This window comes from Petromyzon marinus, chromosome 4 (assembly GCF_048934315.1).
Source record: "Petromyzon marinus isolate PM22_M1 ecotype Great Lakes invasive population chromosome 4, UKy_Petmar_22M1.pri1.0, whole genome shotgun sequence".
Lineage (NCBI taxonomy): Eukaryota > Metazoa > Chordata > Hyperoartia > Petromyzontiformes > Petromyzontidae > Petromyzon > Petromyzon marinus.
This window is the reverse complement of record NC_133670.1, coordinates 23,124,963-23,134,643: the sequence shown is the minus strand read 5'-3', so window position 1 is coordinate 23,134,643 and position 9,681 is coordinate 23,124,963.

Genomic DNA, 9,681 nt, shown 5'->3' with positions numbered 1-9,681 from the left:
CTGGATCTATGATATTAGGAAGCCACTGGAGCTATGATATTACGTAGTCACTGGAGCTTTGATATTAAGAAGTCACTTGAGCTAAGATATTAGGAAGCCACTGGCTATGATATTAGGAAGCAACTGGAGCTATGATATTAGGAAGTCACTGGATCTATGATATTAGGAAGTCACTGGAGCTATGATATTAGGAAGCCACTGGAGCTATGATATTAGGAATCCACTGGCTATGATATTAGGAAGTCACTGGAGCTATGATATTAGGAAGTCACTGGAGCTAAGCTATGATATTAGGAAGCCACTGGAGCTATGATATTAGGAAGCCACTGGAGCTATGATATTAGGAAGCCACTGGCTATGATATTAGGAAGCCACTGGAGCTATGATATTAGGAAGTCACAGGAGCTATGATATTAGGAAGTCACTGAAGCTATGATATTAGGAAGCCACTGGCTATGATATTAGGAAGCCACTGGAGTTATGATAGGAAGTCACTGGAGCTATGATATTAGGAAGTCACTGGAGCTATGATATTAGGAAGCCACTGGAGCTATGATATTAGGAAGCCACTGGCTATGATATTAGAAAGCTACTGGAGCTATGATATTAGGAAGTCACTGGAGCTATGATATTAGGAAGCCACTGAAGCTACGATATTAGGAAGCCACTGGAGCGATGATATTAGGAAGTCATTGGAGCTATGATATTAGGAAGTCACTGGGAGCTATGATATTAGAAAGTCACTGGAGCTATGATATTAGGAAGCCACTGGAGCTATCATATCAGGAAGTCACTAGAGCTGTGATATTAGGAAGCCACTGGAGGTATGATATTAGGAAGTCACTGGAGCTGTGATATTAGGAAGTCACTGGAGCAATGATATTAGGAAGTCACTGGAGCTGTGATATTATGAAGTCAGTGGAGCTTTGATATATGGAAGCTACTGGAGCTATGATATTAGGAAGTCACTGGAGCTATGATATTAGGAAGTCACTGGAGCTGTGATATTAGGAATTTACTGGAGCTTTGATATTAGGAAGTCACTGGCACAATGATATTAGGAAGCCACTAGAGCTATGATATTAGGAAGTCACTGGAGCTGTGATATTAGGAAGTCACTGGAGCTATGATATTAGGAAGTCACTGGAGCTGTGATATTAGGAAGTTACTGGAGCTTTGTTATTAGTAAGCTACTGGAGCTATGATATTAGGAAGCCAGTGGATCTATGATATTAGGAAGTCACTGGAGCTATGATATTAGGAAGTCACTGGAGCTATGATATTAGGAAGTCACTGGAGCTGTGATATTAGGAAGTCACTGGAGCTATGATATTAGGAAGTCACTGGAGCTATGATATTAGGAAGTCACTGGGAGCTATGATATTAGGAAGCCACTGGAGCTGTGATATTAGGAAGTCACTGGGAGCTATGATATTAGGAAGCCACTAGAGAAAAGATATTACGACGCCACTGGAGCTATGATATTAGGAAGCCACTGGAGCAATGATATTATAAAGTCACTGGAGCTATGATATTAGGAAGTCACTGGAGCTATGATATTAGGAAGTCACTTGAGCTAAGATATTAGAAAGCCACTGGCTATGATATTAGGAAGCAACTGGAGCTGTGATATTAGGAAGCCACTGGAGCTATGATTTTAGAAAGTCACTGGAGCTATGATATTAGGAAGCCACTGGAGCTATGATATTAGGAAGTCACTGGAGCTTTGATATTACGAAGTCACTGGGAGCTATGATATTAGAAAGTCATTAGAGCTATGATATTAGGAAGCCACTGGAGCTATGATATTAGGAAGCCACTGGAGCTATGATATTAGGAAGTCACTAGAGCTATGATATTAGGAAACCACTGGAGCTATGATATTAGGAAGCCACTGGAGCTATGATATTAGGAAGTCACTGGAGCTATGATATTATGAAGCCACTGGAGCTATGATAATAGGAAGTCACTAGAGCTGTGATATTAGGAAGCCACTGGAGCTATGATATTAGGAATTCACTGGAGCTGTGATATTAGAAAGTCACTGGAGCTTTGATATTAGGAAGCTACTGGAGCTATGATATTAGGAAGTCACTGGAGCTATGATATTAGGAAGTCACTGGAGCTGTGATATTAGGAAGCTACTGGAGCTATGATATTAGGAAGTCACTGGAGCTATGATATTAGGAAGTCACTGGAGCTGTGATATTAGGAAGTTACTGGAGCTTTGATATTAGGAAGCTACTGGAGCGATGATATTAGGAAGTCACTGGAGCTATGATATTAGGAAGTCACTGGAGCTGTGATATTAGGAAGTTACTGGAGCTTTGATATTAGGAAGTCACTGGAGCTATGATATTAGGAAGTCAGTGGAGCTATGATATTAGGAAGCCACTGGAGCTATGATATTAGGAAGCCACTGGAGCTGTGATATTAGGAAGTCACTGGAGCGGTGATATTAGGAAGTCACTGGAGCTATGATATTAGGAAGCCACTGGAGCTATGATATTAGGAAGTCACTGGAGCTATGATATTAGGAAGTCACTGGAGCTATGATATTAGGAAGTCACTGGAGCTGTGATATTAGGAAGTCACTGGAGCTATGATATTAGGAAGTCACTCGAGCTACGATATTAGGAAGCCACTGGAGCTATGATATTAGGAAGTCACTGGAGCTCTGATATTAGGAAGCCAGTAGAGCTATGATATTAGGAAGTCACTCGAGCTGTGATATTAGGAAGTCACTGGAGCTATGATATTAGTAAGCCAGTGGAGCTATGATATTAGGAAGTTACTGGAGCTATGATATTAGGAAGTCACTGGAGCTATGATATTAGGAAGTCACTGGAGCCATGATATTAGGAAGTCACTGGAGCTATGATATTAGGAAGTCACTGGGAGCTATGATATTAGGAAGGCACTGGAGCTGTGATATTAGGAAGTCACTGGGAGCTATGATATTAGGAAGCCACTAGAGCTATGATATTACGACGCCACTGGAGCTATGATATTAGGAAGCCACTGGAGCTATGATATTAGAAAGTCACTGGAGCTATGATATTAGGAAGTCACTGGAGCTTTGATATTAAGAAGTCACTTGAGCTAAGATATTAGGAAGCCACTGGCTATGATATTAGGAAGCAACTGGAGCTATGATATTAGGAAGTCACTGGATCTATGATATTAGGAAGTCACTGGAGCTATGATATTAGGAAGCCACTGGAGCTATGATATTAGGAATCCACTGGTTATGATATTAGGAGGTCACTGGAGCTATGATATTAGGAAGTCACTGGAGCTAAGCTATGATATTAGGAAGCCACTGGAGCTATGATATTAGGAAGCCACTGGAGCTATGATATTAGGAAGCCACTGGCTATGATATTAGGAAGCCACTGGAGCTATGATATTAGGAAGTCACAGGAGCTATGATATTAGGAAGTCACTGAAGCTATGATATTAGGAAGCCACTGGCTATGATATTAGGAAGCCACTGGAGTTATGATAGGAAGCCACTGGAGCTATGATATTAGGAAGTCACTGGAGCTATGATATTAGGAAGCCACTGGAGCTATGATATTAGGAAGCCACTGGAGCTGTGATATTAGAAAGTCACTGGAGCTATGATATTAGGAAATCACTGGAGCTATGATATTACGAAGTCACTGGGAGCTATGATATTAGAAAGTCATTAGAGCTATGATATTAGGAAGCCACTGGAGCTATGATATTAGGAAGCCACTGGAGCTATGATATTAGGAAGTCACTAGAGCTATGATATTAGGAAGCCACTGGAGCTATGATATTAGGAAGCCACTGGAGCTATGATATTAGGAAGTCACTGGAGCTATGATATTATGAAGCCACTGGAGCTATGATAATAGGAAGTCACTAGAGCTGTGATATTAGGAAGCCACTAGAGCTATGATATTAGGAATTCACTGGAGCTGTGATATTAGAAAGTCACTGGAGCTTTGATATTAGGAAGCTACTGGAGCTATGATATTAGGAAGTCACTGGAGCTATGATATTAGGAAGTCACTGGAGCTGTGATATTAGGAAGCTACTGGAGCTATGATATTAGGAAGTCACTGGAGCTATGATATTAGGAAGTCACTGGAGCTGTGATATTAGGAAGTTACTGGAGCTTTGATATTAGGAAGTTACTGGAGTTATGATATTAGGAAGTCACTGGAGCTATGATATTAGGAAGTCACTGGAGCTGTGATATTAGGAAGTTACTGGAGCTTTGATATTAGGAAGTCACTGGAGCTATGATATTAGGAAGTCAGTGGAGCTATGATATTAGGAAGCCACTGGAGCTATGATATTAGGAAGCCACTGGAGCTGTGATATTAGGAAGTCACTGGAGCTGTGATATTAGGAAGTCACTGGAGCTATGATATTAGGAAGCCACTGGAGCTATGATATTAGGAAGTCACTGGAGCTATGATATTAGGAAGTCACTGGAGCTATGATATTAGGAAGTCACTGGAGCTGTGATATTAGGAAGTCACTGGAGCTATGATATTAGGAAGCCACTCGAGCTACGATATTAGGAAGCCACTGGAGCTATGATATTAGGAAGTCACTGGAGCTCTGATATTAGGAAGCCAGTAGAGCTATGATATTAGGAAGTCACTCGAGCTGTGATATTAGGAAGTCACTGGAGCTATGATATTAGTAAGCCAGTGGAGCTATGATATTAGGAAGTTACTGGAGCTATGATATTAGGAAGTCACTGGAGCTATGATATTAGGAAGTCACTGGAGCCATGATATTAGGAAGTCACTGGAGCTATGATATTAGGAAGTCACTGGGAGCTATGATATTAGGAAGGCACTGGAGCTGTGATATTAGGAAGTCACTGGGAGCTATGATATTAGGAAGCCACTAGAGCTATGATATTACGACGCCACTGGAGCTATGATATTAGGAAGCCACTGGAGCTATGATATTAGAAAGTCACTGGAGCTATGATATTAGGAAGTCACTGGAGCTTTGATATTAAGAAGTCACTTGAGCTAAGATATTAGGAAGCCACTGGCTATGATATTAGGAAGCAACTGGAGCTATGATATTAGGAAGTCACTGGATCTATGATATTAGGAAGTCACTGGAGCTATGATATTAGGAAGCCACTGGAGCTATGATATTAGGAATCCACTGGCTATGATATTAGGAAGTCACTGGAGCTATGATATTAGGAAGTCACTGGAGCTAAGCTATGATATTAGGAAGCCACTGGAGCTATGATATTAGGAAGCCACTGGAGCTATGATATTAGGAAGCCACTGGCTATGATATTAGGAAGCCACTGGAGCTATGATATTAGGAAGTCACAGGAGCTATGATATTAGGAAGTCACTGAAGCTATGATATTAGGAAGCCACTGGCTATGATATTAGGAAGCCACTGGAGTTATGATAGGAAGTCACTGGAGCTATGATATTAGGAAGTCACTGGAGCTATGATATTAGGAAGCCACTGGAGCTATGATATTAGGAAGCCACTGGCTATGATATTAGAAAGCTACTGGAGCTATGATATTAGGAAGTCACTGGAGCTATGATATTAGGAAGCCACTGAAGCTACGATATTAGGAAGCCACTGGAGCGATGATATTAGGAAGTCATTGGAGCTATGATATTAGGAAGTCACTGGGAGCTATGATATTAGAAAGTCACTGGAGCTATGCTATTAGGAAGCCACTGGAGCTATCATATCAGGAAGTCACTAGAGCTGTGATATTAGGAAGCCACTGGAGCTATGATATTAGGAAGTCACTGGAGCTGTGATATTAGGAAGTCACTGGAGCTATGATATTAGGAAGTCACTGGAGCTGTGATATTATGAAGTCACTGGAGCTTTGATATTAGGAAGCTACTGGAGCTATGATATTAGGAAGTCACTGGAGCTATGATATTAGGAAGTCACTGGAGCTGTGATATTAGGAATTTACTGGAGCTTTGATATTAGGAAGTCACTGGCACAATGATATTAGGAAGCCACTAGAGCTATGATATTAGGAAGACACTGGAGCTGTGATATTAGGAAGTCACTGGAGCTATGATATTAGCAAGTCACTGGAGCTATGATATTAGGAAGTCACTGGGAGCTATGATATTAGGAAGTCACTGGGAGCTATGCTATTAGGAAGCCACTGGAGCTATGATATTAGGAAGTCACTGGAGCTATGATATTAGGAAGCCACTGGAGCTATGATATTAGGAAGTCACTGGAGCTGTGATATTAGGAAGTCACTGGAGCTTTGATATTAGGAAGTCACTGGAGCTATGATATTAGGAAGTCACTGGAGCTGTGATATTAGGAAGTCACTGGAGCAATGATATTAGGAAGTCACTGGAGTTATGATATTAGGAAGTCACTGGAGCTGTGATATTAGGAAGTCACTGGAGCAATGATATTAGGAAATCACTGGAGCTCTGATATTAGGAAGCCAGTGGAGCTATGATATTAGGAAGTCACTCGAGCTGTGATATTAGGAAGTCACTGGAGCTATGATATTAGGAAGCCAGTGGATCTATGTTATTAGGAAGTCACTGGGCTGTGATTTTAGGAAGTCACTCGGAGCTATGATATTAGGAAGTCACTGGAGCTATGATATTAGGAAGTCACTGGAGCTATGATATTAGGAAGTCACTGGGAGCTATGATATTAGGAAGCCACTGGAGCTGTGATATTAGGATGTCACTGGGAGCTATGATATTAGGAAGCCACTAGAGCTATGATATTACGACGCCACTGGAGCTATGATATTAGGAAGCCACTGGAGCAATGATATTAGAAAGTCACTGGAGCTATGATATTAGGAAGTCACTGGAGCTATGATATTAGGAAGTCAATTGAGCTAAGATATTAGAAAGCCACTGGCTATGATATTAGGAAGCAACTGGAGCTGTGATATTAGGAAGCCACTGGAGCTATGATTTTAGAAAGTCACTGGAGCTATGATATTAGGAAGCCACTGGAGCTATGATATTAGGAAGTCACTGGAGCTTTGATATTACGAAGTCACTGGGAGCTATGATATTAGAAAGTCATTAGAGCTTTGATATTAGGAAGCCACTGGAGCTATGATATTAGGAAGCCACTGGAGCTATGATATTAGGAAGTCACTAGAGCTATGATATTAGGAAGCCACTGGAGCTATGATATTAGGAAGCCACTGGAGCTATGATATTAGGAAGTCACTGGAGCTATGATATTAGGAAGCCACTGGAGCTATGATAATAGGAAGTCACTAGAGCTGTGATATTAGGAAGCCACTGGAGCTATGATATTAGGAATTCACTGGAGCTGTGATATTAGAAAGTCACTGGAGCTTTGATATTAGGAAGCTACTGGAGCTATGATATTAGGAAGTCACTGGAGCTATGATATTAGGAAGTCACTGGAGCTATGATATTAGGAAGCTACTGGAGCTATGATATTAGGAAGTCACTGGAGCTATGATATTAGGAAGTCACTGGAGCTGTGATATTAGGAAGTTACTGGAGCTTTGATATTAGGAAGTCACTGGCGCAATGATATTAGGAAGCCACTAGAGCTATGATATTAGGAAGCCACTGGAGCTGTGATATTAGGAAGTCACAGGAGCTATGATATTAGGAAGTCACTGGAGCTGTGATATTAGGAAGTTACTGGAGCTTTGATATTAGAAGCTACTGGAGCTATGATATTAGGAAGTCACTGGAGCTATGATATTAGGAAGTCACTGGAGCTGTGATATTAGGAAGTTACTGGAGCTTTGATATTAGGAAGTCACTGGAGCTATGATATTAGGAAGTCAGTGGAGCTATGATATTAGGAAGCCACTGGAGCTATGATATTAGGAAGCCACTGGAGCTGTGATATTAGGAAGTCACTGGAGCTGTGATATTAGGAAGTCACTGGAGCTATGATATTAGGAAGCCACTGGAGCTATGATATTAGGAAGTCACTGGAGCTGTGATATTAGGAGGTCACTGGAGCTATGATATTAGGAAGTCACTGGAGCTGTGATATTAGGAAGTCACTGGAGCTATGATATTAGGAAGTCACTGTAGCTGTGATATTAGGAAGTTACTGGAGCTGTGATATTAGGAAGCCACTGGAGGTATAATATTAGGAAGTCACTGGAGCTGTGATATTAGGACGTTACAGGAGCTTTGTTATTAGGAAGCTACTGGAGCTATGATATTCGGAAGCCACTGGAGCTATGATATTAGGAAGCCACTGGCTATGATATTAGAAAGCTACTGGAGCTATGATATTAGGAAGTCACTGGAGCTATGATATTAGGAAGCCACTGAAGCTACAATATTAGGAAGCCACTGGAGCGATGATATTAGGAAGTCATTGGAGCTATGATATTAGGAAGTCACTGGGAGCTATGATATTAGAAAGTCACTGGAGCTATGCTATTAGGAAGCCACTGGAGCTATCATATCAGGAAGTCACTAGAGCTGTGATATTAGGAAGCCACTGGAGCTATGATATTAGGAAGTCACTGGAGCTGTGATATTAGGAAGTCACTGGAGCTATGATATTAGGAAGTCACTGGAGCTGTGATATTATGAAGTCACTGGAGCTTTGATATTAGGAAGCTACTGGAGCTATGATATTAGGAAGTCACTGGAGCTATGATATTAGGAAGTCACTGGAGCTGTGATATTAGGAATTTACTGGAGCTTTGATATTAGGAAGTCACTGGCACAATGATATTAGGAAGCCACTAGAGCTATGATATTAGGAAGACACTGGAGCTGTGATATTAGGAAGTCACTGGAGCTATGATATTAGCAAGTCACTGGAGCTATGATATTAGGAAGTCACTGGGAGCTATGATATTAGGAAGTCACTGGGAGCTATGCTATTAGGAAGCCACTGGAGCTATGATATTAGGAAGTCACTGGAGCTATGATATTAGGAAGCCACTGGAGCTATGATATTAGGAAGTCACTGGAGCTGTGATATTAGGAAGTCACTGGAGCTTTGATATTAGGAAGTCACTGGAGCTATGATATTAGGAAGTCACTGGAGCTGTGATATTAGGAAGTCACTGGAGCAATGATATTAGGAAGTCACTGGAGTTATGATATTAGGAAGTCACTGGAGCTGTGATATTAGGAAGTCACTGGAGCAATGATATTAGGAAATCACTGGAGCTCTGATATTAGGAAGCCAGTGGAGCTATGATATTAGGAAGTCACTCGAGCTGTGATATTAGGAAGTCACTGGAGCTATGATATTAGGAAGCCAGTGGATCTATGTTATTAGGAAGTCACTGGGCTGTGATTTTAGGAAGTCACTCGGAGCTATGATATTAGGAAGTCACTGGAGCTATGATATTAGGAAGTCACTGGAGCTATGATATTAGGAAGTCACTGGGAGCTATGATATTAGGAAGCCACTGGAGCTGTGATATTAGGATGTCACTGGGAGCTATGATATTAGGAAGCCACTAGAGCTATGATATTACGACGCCACTGGAGCTATGATATTAGGAAGCCACTGGAGCAATGATATTAGAAAGTCACTGGAGCTATGATATTAGGAAGTCACTGGAGCTATGATATTAGGAAGTCAATTGAGCTAAGATATTAGAAAGCCACTGGCTATGATATTAGGAAGCAACTGGAGCTGTGATATTAGGAAGCCACTGGAGCTATGATTTTA